At 43.0% G+C, this 20,772-nt stretch overlaps 1 protein-coding gene and 1 long non-coding RNA gene across 2 annotated transcripts in view; one reads left to right on the forward strand and one right to left on the reverse strand.

Annotated features, from left to right (window-relative positions):
- The window catches only part of LOC122930378 (transmembrane protein 211-like), a 251,837-nt gene that overhangs the window by 100,110 nt on the left and 130,955 nt on the right, over positions 1–20,772 (forward strand). The gene's annotated exons all lie outside the window — the stretch shown is intronic.
- Positions 16,140–20,772, reverse strand: part of LOC122930379 — a 33,353-nt gene continuing 28,720 nt past the window's right edge. Inside the window, exons 4-5 of the long non-coding RNA XR_006388125.1 lie at positions 18,923–18,967; positions 16,140–18,296 (exon numbers count right to left, since the gene is read on the reverse strand). This is a non-coding gene — a long non-coding RNA (uncharacterized LOC122930379). The remainder of the gene's footprint in view (positions 18,297–18,922; positions 18,968–20,772) is intronic.

Genomic DNA, 20,772 nt, shown 5'->3' on the forward strand with positions numbered 1-20,772 from the left:
AATTTGATTATTATAACTTGAATTAATCGAATTGCGATTTCAACTTGGACCTGTTTTACTATGGTTGGCTTGGTAGAATTAGCGAATATGACGAATATATTCGTTATATTCCACAAAACGAAGATAACGAAGTATTCTGCATCTTCGTTTTAGCTACCTATTCGTCAACTTCACTAATTCTAGCAATCATATAGGAAAGTTTACTAGAGAGACGGCTAAGTTTAATTCGCTATGCGATTATATGACTGCTTTTAAAAAAAAAAAAATAGAATAATTATAATACCTGATAATTATTATAATTATTCTATCTATAAAAAAAAAAGCAAAGTAATATAATCGCATAGCGAATTAAACTTAGCTGTCTCTATAGTAAACTTTCCTATATGATTGCTAGAATTAGCGAAGTTGATGAATAGGTAGCTAAAACGAAGATGCAGAATACTTCGCTATCTCCGTTTTGTGGAATATGACGAATACATTCGTTATATTCGTTTTGTGGAATATGACGAATACATTCGTCATATTCGCTAATTCTACCAAGCCAACCATAGTAAACTAGGTCCAAGTTGAAATCGCAATTCGATTAATTCAAGTTATAATAATCAAATTTAGATTTTAACTTAGCACTGCTATATTCCATATTAGGCTAGAATTAATGAATATGGAATATAGCAGTGCTAAGTTAAAATCGAAATTCGATTATTATAACTTGAATTAATCGCATTGCTATTTCAATAGGAGAGTAGCCTTTAAGTTAAAATCGAAATTCGATTTTTATAACTTGAAAAAAATCGAATTGCGATTTCAACGTAATTCTCAAATCCGACAGTACGTTCTAGTATATGGAGACGTTCCCATGGTGATGGGGAAGCTCCATGAGCACGGAAGTCGGCAGAAGCGGCAACAGGCACTGAATGGAGCAGCCAGGAAGCCAGGAATCCCAAGGACAGGTAAGAACAACTTTAGGGAAGTGGGAAAGAAAAAAAATATAACAAAAAAAAAAAAAACGAATATTCGAAATATCGAATTTATATCACTATATTCGAAATATTCGCGAATTAGCGAAGTGCCGATATTCGCGAAAAAAATTCGATATTCGAATATTCGCGCTCAACACTATCCATCACCATGGTAAAAGATCATGGTAAAAGATTCTGTATTCAGAATGCTATTATTTTTCCTTATAACCATGTTATAAGGGAAAATAATACAATCTACAGAACACGTGCGATTTTTCTCACTCGAGTGCAAAACGCATTACAATGTTTTGCACTCGCGCAGAAAAATCGCGGGTGTTCCCGCAACGCACCCGCACATTTTCCCTCAACGCCCGTGTGAATGGGGCCTAAGGGCTCATCCAGACAAGCGATGGAAAACTCATCTGTGTTCTGTCCACTAAAAACTGATAATTTTTAATCCCTGTTGAATCAGTTTTGACATTACAGAATCCATTATAATGCCCAGATACCTAAATAGATGGATGAATAGATAGATAGATACTTACATAGATACACAGATAATAAATACAAAGATAGATATATAAAGACATATATTAGATGGGTAGATAGATATAAGTAGATAGATAGATATGCAGTGGCCGGCTTTGGGGTGGCCCGAATACTATGCTGGGTCCCCCGGACACCGTCGAGGTGTCACCATGTGTTGCTGCTCTCTGGAAGGGATGGTAAGGAGTGGAGCACCTCAGTGGAAAATAAGTCCAGAGAGTCAGGGTCTACAGTTAACCAATGTGCTTCTTTACTGGAGGAATTCAGGTTCAAAACAATACAGGCGAGGCATTGGGCTGGCTTCTCCAGTTTTGATACTGAGGAAAGGCCTGGGATACCTGTCCCTCTCTCTCTCAGAAGGCTGGTCAAAGGCTGGTGATCCAGGGTCTGTAGCTTAATAGTCCGGGTGGCTCCTTGGTAACAGGGTTAGTGACCCATGGTCTGTGGCTCAGTGTCCCCATCTCAGCATCTTCTTCTGGTAATTCATGCAGACTGGCAGAGTCTTCTCCTCCAAGCACTGGTCCCTAACTGCAGAAAGCTAGGTGCTCTGACTGCTCTCCTTATATACAGTTTCTGGCTAAACTAGAACCTTCTAGTGGGAGGGGTGGAGTGGAGAAACTCAGCACAAACAGATTGTTTCAACTCCCGTCTGTCTTAGGCTTACATTGGAGCTTCAATGATACTTAATTTCGATGACACTGCAGTTTTTCTAGACACAAACAAGTTTCCATAACAATATAGCTAAACCAGACATTCAGAAGGTCGGTCTGTCTGGTTTTGGTGGTAACCAAGTCTGGCTTTTCCCTCCAAAACATACTCTTCTTTAAACCCTATAGTAGCTGTGGAAAATTACCAGTTTCTCATTCAAAGTCCCAAAAGACTTCAAGTATTCATTAAAGGGGTTGTCCGGGTTCAGAGCTGAACCCGGACATACCCTTATTTTCACCCCGGCAGCCCTCCTGAGCCTGGCATCGGAGCATCTCATGCTCCGATGCGCTCCCGTGCCCTGCGCTAGATCGCGCAGGGCACAGGCTCTTGTGTTTACAATAACACACTGCCGGGCGGTAACTTCCGCCCAGCAGTGTGTTCGGTGACGTCACCGGCTCTGAGGGGCGGGCTTTAGCTCTGCCCTAGCCGTTTTACTGGCTAGGGCAGAGCCAAATCCCGCCCATCAGTGCCGGTGACGTCACCGGGGTTCCTGTCAGCCCCATAGAGAGCCCCGGTACGTCACCGGAACTCAGAAAAATGCCTTTGCCCTGCGCGATTTAGCGCAGGGCAAAGGAGAGCATCGGAGCATGAACTGCTCCGATGCTCATGTCAGGGGGGCTGCCTGGGTGAAAATGGAGGGCTGTCCAGGTTCAGCTCTGAACCTGGACAACCCCTTTAACCTTTTCCACAGAGCCTCGCAAATACATATATATATCAACATATAAAATACAGTTACATAATATTAAACAGTGCACGTTAACCCTATCAATAAATAAAGTAAGAAGTTCATAACTTTGCATAAGGGAAATCGGCAAATGTCCACAAATGTCCAGAATTCAAAGTACCCCTGCTCCAGGGCAGACAGATAGATATGAGATGATTGATGGATGGATAGATAGATAGACATGAGATAGATGATAGCTGGAGATATATCTTCCCACCTAGCCATACACTGAGTTCATGTGACATGTCTGCAGATTCCTGACTAGCTTCTTCATCCAGTGTGTGCCATTACTTCTATCCTCCAAGTGATCTATTATCGGACCCAGCATTTCCCGGATATTGAGGACATCACAGACGGCACAGCAGAGCTTGCCAGCTCTTGAGTCTCGCTGCTGCTGGCACCGTTTCACTTCACTGAAGTAAATGAGACAGATCTTGGAATATATGAGCGCAGCACTTTGGACTTTTTTTTCTTTTAAAAACAGCTCATTATATTGAATGTAAAGACTGAGCGCTGGAGTATCGACAGCGGAATATTTACTGGTGGTTTTGATCAGGATAATGGGTCGGATTCCACCATTGGCTTTTAGAATTCTATGTATACCGGATATTTGTGACCTTAAAAGCTCTGACACTAAGTAGCTCTGTAAATTACCATTTCCATTTGGTTAATGAGAGAGAAGATTATGGATGAATTGAGGTCAGAGCTTGTACATTGAGCCGGGGCTGAGGAACGTAAAGCCAATACTTGCTTTACAACGTAGCCGTACCTGTCCTTAGTATATTCAATAAAAAAACTGCATAAAAATTATATACATTCTAAGGGCTCATTCAGACGACTTTACCAACCGTGTGAGTTCCGCATTTTGCAGAACGGAACGGCAAGTCCTATCATAGAAATTGCAATTGCAGACAAGAATAGGATATGTTCTATCTTTTTTGCAGGGCTGTAGAACGGAAGTATGAATGCGGACAGCACATGGTGTGCCGCATCTTTTGCAGCACCATTGAAATGAATGGGTCCTCATCCGTTCCCTGATGGTTGAATGAAGTGGAGAGGCCAATATCAGTAATTTCCGCACACGGGATTGATATTATAGTACATGCCCCTCTTAAGAAGGTTGTCTTTTTAAAAAAATTATATTTATGACCTATCCTCGGGATAGGTCATCAATATCAGATCGTATGAGCGCTGCCTTCTCTTCACTGTTTACCTGTTCGTCGTTGCTGCAGAGGTGAGCAGCCTAATTTCAACTACGCCGTCCCTTTCACTTCAATGGGACGGTTCCTTCCTATCCTGAGGATAGGTCATCAATATAAACAAAAATCGGACAACCCCTTTAACCAGCCTTTAGCCCTGATGGTAAACACTTTGTGGCCCCTCTATAGGCGCAGATTGTCAATATCGGCTAGAAGAATAAGTTGACCTCTTCACAGATCAGAAATTCATTGCATATCTAAGTAATGGCAGGTATGATTAACATGGAAAAGCCAAAATCCTTGTTTCTACACCTATAGGTAATGACCAAGTGGTTTGTCAGTAAGAGAACCAGGTAACTGGTCGGGTAACCTGCCTGCACCTCTGTATAAACACAATGCACACCTACATCCTTCCTCTACTTCTGTATAAAGTACCGGTGACTCATCCACACTACAACTCCCAGCGTCCATTGCGCACTGGGTTCCGGGCATGCCGGAGCAGTTTGAGCTTGACAAGTGTGTGTTGGTAGGTGGGTGCTGTTGGCATCCTGGCAGTGGAGCTGGGCACATACACTGGGGTAAGGCGATGCTTCCGCTGCTGTTTACCTGACGTGTGCACTTTACTGTGGTTACTGGAAGGTAGAGAGCACTGGGGTGCGGACGAGCAACAGCAAAGGCAACTTGTAAGGCAGCTGTAAGACATAGGTAGTCACAGGAGCCCACCCGCTATCATATTAGCATAGGTCAGGCCACACTGAAAATGTTGATGCACTAGATGGTGGAGAGACACTGGTTGGCACCTAACCGGAACAGTCAAGGGCCAGTGACGCGTTCGGGGTTGTGGGTTGGGTGCAAACTTAGTGCTCCTGCACACGAAAGTAATTTGTTTCCGTGTCCGTTCCGTTTTTTTTGCAGAGAGGATGCGGACCCATTGAAATGAATTGTGCTGTCTGCACCCGTGTGTCTCCTCCATAGCCCTGCAAAAAAGATAGAGCATGTCCTATTCTTGTCCATTTTGCAGACAAAGATCGGCATCGTTACAATGGATCCACAAAAAAGACGGATGCAACACGGATGTCACACGGACGTCATCCGTATTTTTAGCGGAATGCAAAATATATACTGTCGTGTGCATGAGCCCTAAAGGTATACGAGCATGGCAGTAGGAGGCATAGAAACCCCAAGTTATTACCCAAGCAGTCAGGGGGGGTCTGGCATTGCTGGACCACCCTGACTGCGGACTATAAGACAAGATTTTTTCTTGCTAAAAAGTGCGTCTTATAGGCAAAATATACAGTATATCTTTCCATAAGAGATGCTGACAGATCAGTGAGCCCCTTGTGAAAACCTGTGACCACTGATGTCAGCAGAGCTCCGAGCGTGTCACATCGTGTTTGATGGGACACCATGACAGGCTGACAAAAGCCATTGTAAAATGACCATTCCTGGAAGGGAACCGAATAAAAAAACATACCGTACAATCATTAAAAGCATAAAACTGCTGCTCCTGCCTGTGTCGCCTTCACAAAACCATTTGTGGATTCTTTTAATTCAGCCATCAATTGAAAAAGATCCTCACGGCAATTAGCATAGCAATTAGTGATATATTACCCCTCCCCCGTCATTTTTTAAGAGGCTCTGGAAATGATGCATTTGAAGTTGAGTGCCTCTTCTTGGAGGTGGGTGATATACATGTCTCCCCGCTCTCTACAAAACACTGAAACATTTAATTAAATGTCAGCACTTATTAATATCGTCAACATGGAGCGTCCTCAGAATCTGCCTGTATTGCAGGGCGTAGGCCGGAGAATCTCTTCTGTACGCAGCTGTCAATCTGCTAATATTATTTCTTATAAATCCTGATCGTGGGGAGAGGGGTGATTGTAACCACATCTGGTAAACCATATAGACCAGGGATGCTCAACCTGCAGCCCTCCAGCTGTTGCAAAACTACAACTCCCAGCATGTCCTGATAGCTGTAGACTGTCCAGACATGTCGGGAGTTGTAGTTTTGCAACTGCTGGAGGGCCGCAGGTTGGGCATCCCTGATATAGACCATATAGGTTCAGGTAGCATGGTGACATATCCGGTGCAGTCCCGATCCTGGCTGGTTGGGTTGACTGACCACTGTGAGGCTTCATTGTCACGTGTGTCCTGCATCATGGCTCATGAGAGGTCAGCATTTATTCATTTGTACATATGGCCCTTTTTATTTGTCTATGTATCTATAACAGTAGGAGGAGAAAAAATGGCTTAAAGGGGTTTTCTTAGACCAGAGGCCTAAAGCCCATACAAACCAGCACCCTATAATTACCATTATGGTAGTTTACTTATTCACAGAAAGTGTACCATTTCCCAGTTTGCACTTTGGTCCAGTGACTGGTCATGTCGCCGTTCTCACATTGAATGTTGTGTCACCGCTCTTGTCACTGGAGGGAAGCTGCTGGACCCAGCGCTCTAATGCTTGCGCCTCCGCTGCTGTCCACTGCGTCTGCACAGTTGGAAATAGACGGTAGAAGTGCCAAAAAGAAGCCTCTTGCTTTATCTATCCAGGGTACAAAAATGTTGTATTTTTGTATCAAGTCTCAAAGATCAACCTGGCCAGATACTATTATTAATTAATCCCCCTAGAAGAGGGTAAAGGTGGCCTTACACCTTAGCTCATTCATCCAACAGATCCCTTATGCACAAGAATGCTCATTTGGAAGAGTATGCATGTGTTCTTGATAGGGAGAGAGGAATAATTCGCCATCAGAAACATCTGGCAGTGGGTTATTTTCCCTTAAAGGGGTTGTCTCACCTCAGACATTAGTGGCATATCGCTAGGTAGGAAAGGTGGGACCCGCCCCTATCTCTAGAATGGGACTCCCTAAGTGTACGGAGAACAGCGACGCATGAGTAGCTGCCCTCTATGCATTTCAATGGGAGTTATGAAAAAAGCTGAGTGCTGGCTTGGTTATTTTTGGCAGTTCCATAGAGGTGAATGGAGAGGCGGCCCTGTGTGCATGGTATGCTCCCATAGAAGTGAATGCGGAGCATGCGCAGTGCCCTCTTGTTCACTTTGGGGGGCCCTGTTCCAGAGATAGATGCAGAGGTGGGTCCTAGCAATATGTCACCAATGTCTGAGGTGACACAACACCTTTAAAGACAAAAAGATCGGGCATATTAAAATCCAAATGTTGGGACACCACAATATACATTAGGTGGGCGGCTCGTCGCACCAAAATCAGCGGGTTTGGCTGATGTTCATCTAGTGTGTATGGCCCTCATAAGAAGAAGGATTTTAAAAGAAATAGAGAGAGCTGTCCTGGATTAGAAGAACTTGGTTTGGTTTTCCAGAAATAGCGCCACAGTTGTCTTTGGGATGTATTTTGTATTGCAGCTCATCCCTATTCACTTGCATACAGCTGCACACAATCCAGGTTTATTTAACCCCTTCCCGACTGCCCCACGTAAATTTACCTCAGCAGTTGGGCAATTAAAAAAGAAACACGCTTGTGAGTGAAGCCATAGCTGCTGGGTGCCTGCTGTCGATCGCATTCAAATGTGACCACAGCATCTGCATCTGGGAGGTTAAAGACCGGGAGCACGCGCTGTACGGCAGCCCATGTACTCAGGTGGGATACAGGGCTGCCGCACATTAGTTCCTATGGAGAGCCTGCCAGTGTAATCCCCATAGACTCCAATGCTAATACATTGGAGTCTATGAGAAAAAGCAATCTAGTGATTGCTTGTTATAGTTCCCTAGGAACTATTGAAAAGTGAATAAAAAAGTGAATAAAAAAAAAAAAGAAAAAGTTAAAAAAATAAATTCAAATCACCCCCTTTTCCCCAACATGAAAATAAAAATACCAGTACATAAATAATAAAAAAAAAATCACATCATGGGTATCGTCACTTGTGAAAATGCCTGTACTATTAAAATATAAAAATATTTCTCCCATACGGCAAATGGTGACATGGAAAAAAAAGTCATAATGGACTCTCACAAGAAATTTAATACAAATTTATCAAAAAGTCATGCACACCCCACAGTGGTATCAATGAAAAGTACAAATCATCCCGCAAAAAGTGAGCCCTCACTCAGCTCCGTACACATAAAAGTAAAAATGCTATGGGGGTTAGAATATGGCAATGCAAATTTTTTACGTTGTTTTTCACTATTAAACACAAGAAAAACTATACATATGTTGTATAATTCCACCCCATTTGGAATTTTTTTCCCGTTTCCCACCACGTTGTATGCATTTGTAAATGGTGCCTTTAGAAAGTGCATCTTGTCCCACAAAAATACAAGCCCTCATACAGCTATGCAAATGAAAAAATAAAAAGTTATGGCTTTGGGAGGGCTGGGAGTAAAAAAACGGAAAATCACCCAGTCTTGAAAGGGTTAACCCTGTACTACATCTTTAACATACTGAATGAAGAATCCGCATTATTTGATGGGTTACCCGCCTGCAAGTACTCTTTCCAGGTTTGAAATTCTAACGTTTGTGGATTCTTTGTTTTATGTGTTAAAGGAGAATGTTATAAAAATGATTATCATACTCATCTAGTGGGAACTGGCCATAGAAGGCTGGGGATGGCAAGGTGGCACCAGAGGGCCCATATGTTTTTGAAGAACTAGGAAGTTAAATTAGACCTGGTAACCTAGTGCAGTGATGGCGAACCTATGGCACTGGTGCCAGAGGCGGCACTCAGAGCCCTCTCTGTGGGCATCTGCGCCCTGGAAAAAATCTATGGTGTACCAATATGCTTTAGACTTTTCCTGCCATTCATCAGCACAGGACGCACTATGTACGGCACAGGCAGCGCACTGAATGTAGGCAGGATATTATAGCTAAATGATAAAGTACATGAAAGATATACTACGTATATTGGTATTCAGGTTAAATTGCCGTGTTGGCACTTTGCGATAAATAAGTGGGTATTTGGTTGCAGTTTGGGCACTTGGTCTCTAAAAGGTTCACCATCACTGACCTAGTGTTTATGACAGAAGCATAGACACATTACTAAATCCACCACCATGTAGAAATCTTGTGTCCGCTTGGCATATCAAGAGTTGCTTGCACTGACCAGTCATTTGGGATTCCATCACCCCTAAGGAGAAGAATAAGGGAAGCACATTCAGATGCCACCATGCCTCTAGGTATTACTATATGTATACGGACATGTCTGATCTACTTTATTTATACTCATCAGGACAGTTGCTGGAAGGAAGACTATATACAGTACAGTATGTACATGTGAGAGCTGCCGAAGCGCGAAGCTAAGGAATGCAGTGCATGTCTATGCATACAATTATTTTATTAAAGCCCCTCAATGTGCGTGCAAGTAAACAGGAAAAATACCACTAAAAACAGAAACATAACAATATAATGGACAGGATAAATGTAGAGCCTGTTACGCAATGGTTATTACGACTGGGCACAACTCCGAGGGTCAGTCAGACTGATGAACGAGAAGCAGCAGAAGACAATCTGTCTCTCTAAGGGGCTTTTCGATGATATAATCCAACGAAGAGGATTTATTAAAAAGTCTGCACGCTTCACCAAGTTTACTGAATTATATCCTGATGACTCATAATCTCAGTGGCCATTAAACGTCTAGTATTCTGTGCCAGCATCTTATCTATTCAAAAACGTAGGGGCACATTTATTAAGGCTGGTCGGTCTTAATAAGCCCCAAACCTGGTGGTTGATCTGCCAGAGTTATGTAGAGGCGCCGGCCTCTTCATAACTTCGGCAGATCTACCGCCACTTCTAAATGTAAGCCAGCTTCCTAGTGGTCTTACAATTAGACCATTAGCTACACCTAAAACAGGCATAGAAAATGGTAACTGAGATGGGTCTTCTGGCCTGTCCCCTTCCCCGCCCATGTCACTGCCACTTTTTTTTAGACCTGATGTGAGTGGGGAGAAGTCGCAGATTGGAACTAATTTAGGCGTATTTCTTTTTCATAAATGACCTCCTTAGCCTATATCAAAGATGCCCAGATTCCAAACTGTTTCTATATACAGTAGCAACAGAAGTGTAACTTAAAGCTCCTGGGCCCCAATGTAAAATTTGTAATGGGGTCCTCAGCTACTGTACCTTGTGCCATTTATACTTCTGGTGTTTTCCAATAGGCCAGTTGTCAGTGCTATCTTTGAACACGACTTTGGCTATACCTGTCACGCTGGACGGGATATCAGACATACAGATAAACCAGCAAACCAGGCTCTAGGCGAGAAGCAGGGAAAGGGTCGCCTCCTAGCAAATCCCTGACTTCTCTCCCTGCTCTGCTCAGCCCACATTCAAACCTTGATGGTAGGAATGATGTGTCCTCGTGCCTGGGCTAAAACACCCTAGATTCCCTGAGATGGTGAAAAGGGGAATAGGGGCAGCCTGCTCGCACAGAACCTGGATGGGAGAGATGACACCAACACAACCAAGATAGCAAACAACAAAAACTGAAACCACACTTATCTTTTCTGAGCTGGAACAGACAACCTTCCTTCCTTCCTTGCTTCCAAGGCGAGAATGATTTCTATAACCCGCTCAGAGCACTGGGATAGAGTGCTATTTAAACTAATTACCCAACCCAGTGCACCTGATGGGAGGCGGATCCAGCACGGCTCCAAAACAAAACACTAAACACGTGCTGCTATTCTGGCCGACCTCCGCACATAATTAGGGCAGGGCATGAAAATACCCCCTCTCTCTATTCACTTCAATAGAACGTCCAAAAACAGCAGAGTGATAGCATTTGGCTATTTTCAGAAGCGCTGTTGAAGTGAATGCAGAGAACCATGCATGGGCAGCCACCTCTCCATTCCCGATGCCGTTCTTGAGATAGGAGCAGGTTCCAGTGGTGGACCCACACTTATCAGGCATTTATGTCATAAGCAGTGGATATGCCATAAATGTTCCAGATAGGAGAACCCCTTTAAACTTAGAAAGAAATATGAAGCTATGAGGAAAATTGATAAGTTGAGAACTTACCTCTATTGAGCTGGGGGGAGCATGTTTGTAGATGATTGTTGAAGGGGTCCTGAGAGAGTTTAATACTGATGACTGATTCTTAGTATACAGGGAGTGCAGAATTATTAGGCAAATTAGTATTTTGACCACATCATCCTCTTTATGCATGTTGTCTTACTCCAAGCTGTATAGGCTCGAAAGCCTACTACCAATTAAGCATATTAGGTGATGTGCATCTCTGTAATGAGAAGGGGTGTGGTCTAATGACATCAACACCCTATATCAGGTGTGCATAATTATTAGGCAACTTCCTTTCCTTTGGCAAAATGGGTCAAAAGAAGGACTTGACAGGCTCAGAAAAGTCAACAATAGTGAGATATCTTGCAGAGGGATGCAGCACTCTTAAAATTGCAAAGCTTCTGAAGCGTGATTATCGAACAATCAAGCGTTTCATTCAAAATAGTCAACAGGGTCGCAAGAAGCGTGTGGAAAAACCAAGGCGCAAAATAACTGCCCATGAACTGAGAAAAGTCAAGCGTGCAGCTGCCAAGATGCCACTTGCCACCAGTTTGGCCATATTTCAGAGCTGCAACATCACTGGAGTGCCCAAAAGCACAAGGTGTGCAATACTCAGAGACATGGCCAAGGTAAGAAAGGCTGAAAGACGACCACCACTGAACAAGACACACAAGCTGAAACGTCAAGACTGGGCCAAGAAATATCTCAAGACTGATTTTTCTAAGGTTTTATGGACTGATGAAATGAGAGTGAGTCTTGAAAGGCCAGATATATAGGCCCGTGGCTGGATTGTTATAGGGCAGAGAGCTCCAGTCCGACTCAGACGCCAGCAAGGTGGAGGTGGAGTACTGGTTTGGGCTGGTATCATCAAAGATGAGCTTGTGGGGCCTTTTCGGTTTGAGGATGGAGTCAAGCTCAACTCCCAGTCCTACTGCCAGTTTCTGGAAGACACCTTCTTCAAGCAGTGGTACAGGAAGAAGTCTGCATCCTTCAAGAAAAACATGATTTTCATGCAGGACAATGCTCCATCACACGCGTCCAAGTACTCCACAGCGTGGCTGGCAAGAAAGGGTATAAAAGAAGAAAATCTAATGACATGGCCTCCTTGTTCACCTGATCTGAACCCCATTGAGAATCTGTGGTCCATCATCAAATGTGAGATTTACAAGGAGGGGAAAACAGTACACCTCTCTGAACAGTGTCTGGGAGGCTGTGGTTGCTGCTGCACGCAATGTTGATGGTGAACAGATCAAAACACTGACAGAATCCATGGATGGCAGGCTTTTGAGTGTCCTTGCAAAGAAAGGTGGCTATATTGGTCACTGATTTGTTTTTGTTTTGTTTTTGAATGTCAGAAATGTATATTTGTGAATGTTGAGATGTTATATTGGTTTCACTGGTAAAAATAAATAATTGAAATGGGTATATATTTGTTTTTTGTTAAGTTGCCTAATAATTATGCACAGTAATAGTCACCTGCACACACAGATATCCCCCTAAAATAGCTAAAACTAAAAACAAACTAAAAACTACTTCCAAAAATATTCAGCTTTGATATTAATGAGTTTTTTGGGTTCATTGAGAACATGGTTGTTGTTCAATAATAAAATGAATCCCCAAAAATACAACTTGCCTAATAATTCTGCACTCCCTGTAGATCATCAATATCAGATCCTGAAAACAACTGATTGGTAGGACTGCTGAGAGAAGGACCTCTTCAGATCTGATATTGTCATCAATGGGTTCTCTGGGATACAAATGTTTATGACCTATCCAGACATCTGGATGATAGGTCATCAATATCTGTAGCCCATATAAACTTTAAACTTCCCTGGAAAATGCTGCTGCATTTCAATGGTGATTATAATATCTCAGCTCCATTATGTCTACTGAGGAGGACACCGCTTTTTTATGTCTGCAGTGTATATCTGCAGCTGGTAGCACTGAAAAGTCATTCTGCAAGTGGCAAACATCATTGGACATTATAATTATTTGTAAGAATCCTTATGCAAAAATAGCATATCCCCCCCCCCACCCCCCATTCATTAACAGTCATCATATTACAACATAAATCACATCCCACTATTTCAAGACTATAGGAACATTCTGATGGAGATCCAGCTGCAATCTGTTTAACTATCAATCGTTCAATGTAATGTGAAATTGCCCTTTTTAAGTTTCCTTAAAAAGGGGGTATCGTTTATCCTTGCAGAGAGTGTCAAAGCTGGTGTAAGAAGTTTTAAAAGCCAGACAGGGCTCCCTGGGAAAAAAGATATGCAGACTATCTCATCCCAGGAGAAATGAGCTAATCTGCAAAAAGCCACCTCTGTAGTGCCACCTAGTGGAGGTAGCTGCCTTACATTCCAGGGATCAGCAACGTTCGGCGCTCCAGCTGCTGTGGAACTACATCTCCCAGCATGCAAACTTACTTGGCTGTTCTTGTAACTCCCACAGAGGTGAAAGGAGGATTCTGGGAGTTGTAGTTTCAGAACAGCTGGAGTGCCGGAGGTTGCTGATCCCTGTTGTAGTCAATGTCCAACTTTCAAACAGCAACATAACTAGAGATATGAGCCAAACCAAGAGCCTTCTCCAAAAGGAAACCCATCTGCAATACGGAGCAGGGTGCTGGGATGGAGGCATGAGAGATCTTCTGAATATACGGTAGCTGCCTCCAGGAGGTACACCGGGAATTTCATGTATGAATTTCATGTTTTTTTCAATTTGGGGTCCAATCTGTCCAAAATGCACCACATTTATTAAAGGGACATGGGCCGTTGAATAAACCTGTCGCATTTCATTCCAGCTGTATATTTTAGACTGGCGTATGACATGCCAGTTTTAATAAATGTGGCCTAGTTTTGATCATGGCAACTTTTCATTTTTCAAGGTAATGTGCATTTGGACTGATATGATGTAAGGATGGCAGGGGTGGCGGTATGTGTCAGCGCTGCATTGGCAAAATACCTTGCTAATAATCTGCTGATTGAAACCAACAGATAATTTTCAGTCCCCCTATATACTGCAGGAGGCGTCTGTCAGTCAAGGATGTCATTCTGATGTTATGCCTCTCTACCAGCACCGAGTGTCCCATTCCTGCTGCTTCTGGTTCCTGGTGGACCATAAGTGTGACATCCCACCTGTTTTCACATTTACTACTGCAGCCATTCACTGGCCTCAGCTCTAATTGAGGTGGGGTCTGACAACCCCTTAAAGTGGCTATCCCATCTGTGCTCTTCACTAACCCTTCACCTCCCCAAGTCTCTTCTTCCTGTATCTGCCAGGGGCGGCATCATCAGGCTTGATTGACAGTATAGGAAAGACACGCTTTGGTGATAACGTCACGCCGCTTGCTTGTACAATCGCGTTCCCTATTAGCAGTGTCCAATAGCAGCTTCGTCAGTGAGGGAGTTTAAGGCTACGTTTACACAACGACATTTGTCGCGTGACTTATTTACAGATAGGGCACAACTACACTGCAACATTTGTAGCGCAGCATTTTGTTGCACCAATGTCGCGCGACAATTTTTATAATGGCAGTCTATGGTGTCGCGCTGCAACAGGCAAATGGATTTTCTGCGACTGTTGTGTCGCAGTCGCAGTATGTTGCATGTTGCAGTGCGACACCATAGACTGCCATTATACAAATTGTCGCGCGACATTAGTGCAACAAAATGTTGCGCGACAAATGTCGTCGTGTAGACCTAGCCTTACAGGATCTTGGCCATTGTAAGAGCGGTTGCTGAAAGCTACTGCTCATGCCCCGGGGGCTGTTCATTTAGTTGAAATGGAGCTGCAGTGAGGGGTCGGAATGGGAGAGGCCGCGCATGCGCAAATATGTGTGCGCTCCCATGTACCCGGCCGGCCAGCCGACAAGGAAAAGCAGAAAGACACTGCGCAAGCGAAGCCACCGCTGCGTTATCACTGTGGTGACCATAACGACTATTATGTGTAAACACAGCTCAGGAAAAGTAACAAATAAGGAGGACACATCGATAATTACATTTATTGGGTAAGTCGGATGTTGCGGTATAAGGAATGCGATCAGTGCTACTTCCCAAGATGGGACAACCTCTTAACAATAAAGTTCTCACTATGCCACCTTGATTTCCAGGTGTGTCTATGTCACTATGCCACCTCGGTGATTTCCAGGTGTGTCTATGGAGAGCGCATGCCGTTTCTGATGCCTTTGCAGCCAAGTAGTGCATTGCCCGTTCTTAGCATTCAGCACATCTTTGATGTCCAGATGGAGATGTAGTCCCCTCCCAGAGGAAGATACTGGATTTCCTTTCTGTAGGCGATGGGTGAGGTCAGAACTGTGTGTGAGACTTCTGTTAACTTACCATCCATGAAAAAGGAAACCGCCAACTATAATTAGACTAAAGAAAAGTTAAAATAGCATTTATTTTTATTTTGACTTTGTTTTTGTTACTGTAACTTGTTTCTTCCATTTTTAAAGTGAAGCAAAATAGCTCCGGCTACAGCAGAATGGTAAAATGTGGTGAAACAATAAAGGAAGCATTGCTGACCCATTTGTTCCGTCATCATTCTTGCTTCCCGCTCTGATCCTCTGTTTGCTTGGCTACAGCAATGGCCTGCCCGTATAGACACATGACCGCTGCACCCTATCACTAGCCTCAGGGGCTAGGGGCGATATACTGACTGCAGGGGCATAGCCATAGTGAATGCAGGGGAAGCAGCTGCTAGGGGGTCTGTCCAGGAGGAGGACTGAAAGATTATATTGTCAAGAACCCCTCAACAGTATTACACAAGGACATTATGTACAGTTACATTGAAAACAGACAGAAACGCTGCCGGACCCATAGATTTTTGTGGGTCCATACTGTACCTCTGTTTGCACTTTTGATGCCATTCTCTATGATAGAGGCAAGATTCAGGTTTTTTATGAGAGCCCATGCTTGCAATCTATAGGCACAATGAGGCTTGCAGAAAATGGCCACATGTATTTTGCCGATAGGTCTGCAGGGAATTTCAATTTCCCCAAGACCTTTGCAGGCTGCCTGTCATCTATTCCCTATCCTTTAATACATATTTCTAGCATTTATTATTTCGGCCACACAGAACGACAGACAGGAAACCAAAGACCATGATGTTATTCTGTGCATAATTGTTAATGGCCGTACAATTTTGCAGGTAAGACCACTGTGTAATTAGTTGTGGGGCCATTAATGGTGATTTTTGAAGCTTTACCTGCAAAACCCTGTGCGGCCATTAAGGGGGTATTCACACAATGGTTTTGAGAGCTGAATTTGAGGTGAACCACTGGGCGGCCTCTAACAATCAATTTGAAAATCGTGCTGACATGTTTTATGGCTGAATCTCAGATATGCTGTTCTGTAATAGGAACGCTGAATGGAAGCTAAGCTGTGGAAGCATTTATATTGGTAATTGCAGCAGGCCCCTAAGAGCTGGTGCAAAGGATGGGAGTGGTAGTGGCCCTGATGAGGTGTTGTGTCACAGTGTACTCCCTCAGGCTATTGCTCCCTGGGGTTTTTGTACACTGAAAAGGTAGTTTAAAGAATCAGGCCTGAAGTAAATGTATAGCAGTCTCTCTTTACTTAGTGCAGAATATAACCTGTGGCACATCCAGACAGTATTAAATACAAAGTGCAGTTTCTGGCACCAGATCAGGAGGTATGGTGGTAGGTTGGATGGCAGTAGGTTGGCACTAGCAAGCACTTGTGGATATAGGTTTCCAGTGTAATACAGACTTGAAGTTAGTTTGGCCTAACAATGGTTTAGGTAGGTGGTGGTGTCTGAACTGTTGTCCCTCACCTTGCAGCAGTGTCTCTAAAGCTGTATTTCACTGATCACTCTGCTGTACTGTCGCATAGATGTTTTCTTGAAACTGAATTGTTGGTCTCTCACATTAAAAGAATATCTGGTTCCTGACTGAGATTCCCTCTGGAGTGTTGGTCTCACAGGGGAGTAAGATACTGGTTTTGGGAGTGGAAGCTCTGACGTGTGCTTCCTCACTTCCCCACTATCTGAACAGGAATGCACTCTCTCCGTGCTTTTCTTTGTCTCACTTCACTGGAACTCCCTCTCCTGGCAAGAAGCAGGACCAGTCCACTCCTACCAAGAGGGGAGGAAAAGTTCCTGCCAACCATACCACTTCTAGATGGAACACACAGCCACTACAATGTAAAATGCATAACATTATAATACATTGCAAACATTTGCAGATACCCACAGGTCTGGGCTACTGAACAAAATTGTCAAAAAACAGGCAGGAAGGAACTGGGACACGGGATCCTGTTTCTAATGGTCTGTGGGTATCCAAGCAGCGGGGCCCCCAGTGATCAGACCTATCGTGTGGGTAAGGGGTAAATACCAGTTGTGGAAAGTTTTCATAGGGAAATAAACATCTTTTTAGTTGTAGGTATGGACGAGAAGGTAAGAGACTGACAGCGCTCAAACAACAACGTGCCAGCAGCTACAAAACATGGCTTTATTTGCAGAACACACAATGGGCACCAGGCAGCTCATTAAATTAAGCTTTGTTAGGCAGGCAGCCTGGCAAGACTCCTACTGGGCAGATTGCCTGCCATAGGTTAAATGTGTATTAGCCTTCAGTTGCACTTAAGCCTGCTTCTGTAACAAGCCATTCAGCACCGTAAACGTTATTGATGTATATGTTCTTGGTGACTTGCAGAGAGCAGTTTATATTAGAAGGACACTAGAATGTGAGCAGACTTCCGAGTTGGGATGATAGTTCAATTATATTAGTGCTTAACCCTTCCAGCGCTTTATGGGCCCGCAGTGAAGAAGAGATGAGATCGAAAGACCGTAGAGGAACCATCATTTGATGCATGGCCTGTTCCTTCTATCCCAGGAGGCTGACTTACTTGACAGTGATGCTAGCACTTCTTGTAAATGCATCATCCCTACAGGGACCTTTCAGGGCGTGTTAATACAACGGCAATGTTCTCATAATCTATGAAGGGAAAATCTCCCCTCCCAATGGTTCTTCCTTTGTATCCTCTCAGCATGTCAGGTACCTGATTATCCTCTGATGCTAAATGGAGCGTAGTTCATAACTGAATTTCATGCCTCCTGAAACAATTTTGTCCCTTTATTGACTCATGCGCCTGCAGAAAATTCAGTAGAGGTAGATAGAATACTGTACTCCATGTTCATTGGTAGCTTCACCTCTGTTGGCCTGATAAAAGCATATCGTTATACAGGAAATTAGTATCTCTTTAAGTAAAGTGTATTGTTCTTTATGGTTTCTGTACAATGTCTGTTGCTATGATAAAAACAAGAGTGGATTGGATTTTTCTATTAAAAGTAAGGATGGCGTATTTAGTTGCCGTGCGTTTGACCACTGGGACCATTGTCAATCCTTAGACTGAAGAGAAAACAGTTCTAGTTAAGCACTCTGGATTAATTTGTCGCTATGTTGAAGTTCTCTGACCATCACCGTTAACAGCTGTAAATAAATCTACTATGACCGAAAGTCAGATGCCTAGTTGAGTTGTCCAGTCCAAGGTAATATCACTGAAGTGCAAATTCTAAGGGCTTATTCAAACAAATGATTTTCTCGTTTGGGTTCTGTCCAAGAGTAGAACGGTGAGTACCTGGACTAATCACTCACCCATTAAAGTCAAAGAACCAGTTCACATTGGCGATATTCTGACATAAATGAATGGGTCTGCGAGAAAAATAGCCAGACCATGGGCACGATAAATCTTGTTTGATAAAGCTCTAAAACATAACTTCAATAAATAAATGTGAAATAATGCAGGCAGAAAAAAAACATAACAAGGTTAAATTGGGAGACATTACCATAGTAATCCTGCAAATCCAAACCAGGAAGAAGTGCAGCGGCATCTTAAAAAGATTAAAATAGATAAATCACCGGATCCAGATGGCATATACTCCTGTATCCTAAGAGAGTGAAGTAATGTAATACACAGACCCTTATTTCTGAAATTTAAGGACTATAATGACAGGGTCTGTTCCACAGGATTGACGCTTAGCAAATAATCAAAAAGCGGTCAAAAACAGAGCATGAAAATGATAGGCCGGCAAGTCTTTTGTGAGTAAACTGTTTTCTAAAAGATGCAGTCCTGAGGCATCTCAATAAAAATAAGTGTATAATGCCATATCCGCACAGGTTTATGAGGGTGAGTCAATGGTTGTCATATATCTTGATTTCTTAAAAGCATTTGATACTGTGCCACATAAAAGGTTAGTATATAAAATGAGAACGCCTGGACTGAAAGAAAATGTGTGCATGTGGCTCAGCGATAGAAAATAGAGGGTGGTTATTAACAGTAAACACTCAGATTGGGTTACCGTCACTAGTGGAGTACCACAGGGTCAATATTGGGCCCTATTCTCTTCAATATACAGGTGAAACTCGAAAAATTTGAATATCGTGCAAAGTTCATTTATTTCAGTAATGCAACTTAAAAGGTGAAACTAAGATATGAGACTCATTACATGCAAAGCAAAATATTTCAAGCCTTTGTTATTATTTGGATGATTATGGTTTACAGCTTATGAAACCCCAAAGTCACAATTTTGAGGTACCCTTTGCTCAGGGGGTATGGATTAAATAGCTGACTAGAGTATGACACTTTGAGCCTAGAATATTGAACCTTTTCACAAAATTCTGATTTTTAACTGCATTAATGCAATTCCTTTTAATTTGCATTACTGAAATAAATGGACTTTTGCATGATATTCAAATTTTTCGACTTTTAACAGTTTTTTTTTTATGATCTTGTAGAGGGGCTGCACAGTAAAATATAAATTTTTGCTGATGATACTAAACTGTGTAAAGTAGTTAACACAGAAGAGGACAGTATACTGCTAACAAAATAATAGCAAAGACAGGTGCACTCTGTGGTCTTACTAAACCCTCAAACTGATTTTAAAATTGAGAGATTAGTCAACATGTCCTACGGTGTAGGACATGTCTAAGCCCGGGCACCACGCCAAGGTTTCTCAAGTAGCCCGGGAGGCCACATTTAGGTGCACCTGTGAGGCCTGGGCCATATCAGCCAGTCTTGAGTGGGACTCGCAGACTCCTCCCTCCTCCCATTGCAAGCATGGTTACATGCTGGAGGTAACTGGTGAGTTGTTTGTGAGTCGGCCTCATGCTCCTGTAATTTGCCCACTGGCTCCTGGTATTGCCCATACGGCTCAGGTAGGAGAGTGTTAGGTTCCGGGCTACTTGAGAAACCTTGGCGTGGTGCCCGGGCTTAGACATGTCCTACACCGTAGGACATGTTGACTAATCTCTCAATTTTAAAATCAGTTTGAGGGTTTAGTAAGACCGCAGAGTGCACCTGTTTTTGCTATTATTTTGTTATATTGTTATATTGATTATCACTTCCACATAATTGCTACCTTGTGTAGGATGTCTATTGTGGTACTTGTGGTTCGCTGCGGGCATCCTCCACCGTATGCATTTTTGCTGGGGATCGCCATTAGCAACGGGCCACAAGTGCAGGATTTGTTCCCCTATATATATATATATATATATATATATATATATACACGACTGCATGTGGGTTTGAGCACCTCCTGCTAATACCACGCCATTCTTTTCAGTTTGGACAGTATACTGCTACAGATGTATCTGAATAGATTAGAGGCTTGGGCAGATAAGTGGCAGATTAGTTTTA

This window comes from Bufo gargarizans, chromosome 3 (genome assembly GCF_014858855.1).
Source record: "Bufo gargarizans isolate SCDJY-AF-19 chromosome 3, ASM1485885v1, whole genome shotgun sequence".
Classification (NCBI taxonomy): domain Eukaryota; kingdom Metazoa; phylum Chordata; class Amphibia; order Anura; family Bufonidae; genus Bufo; species Bufo gargarizans.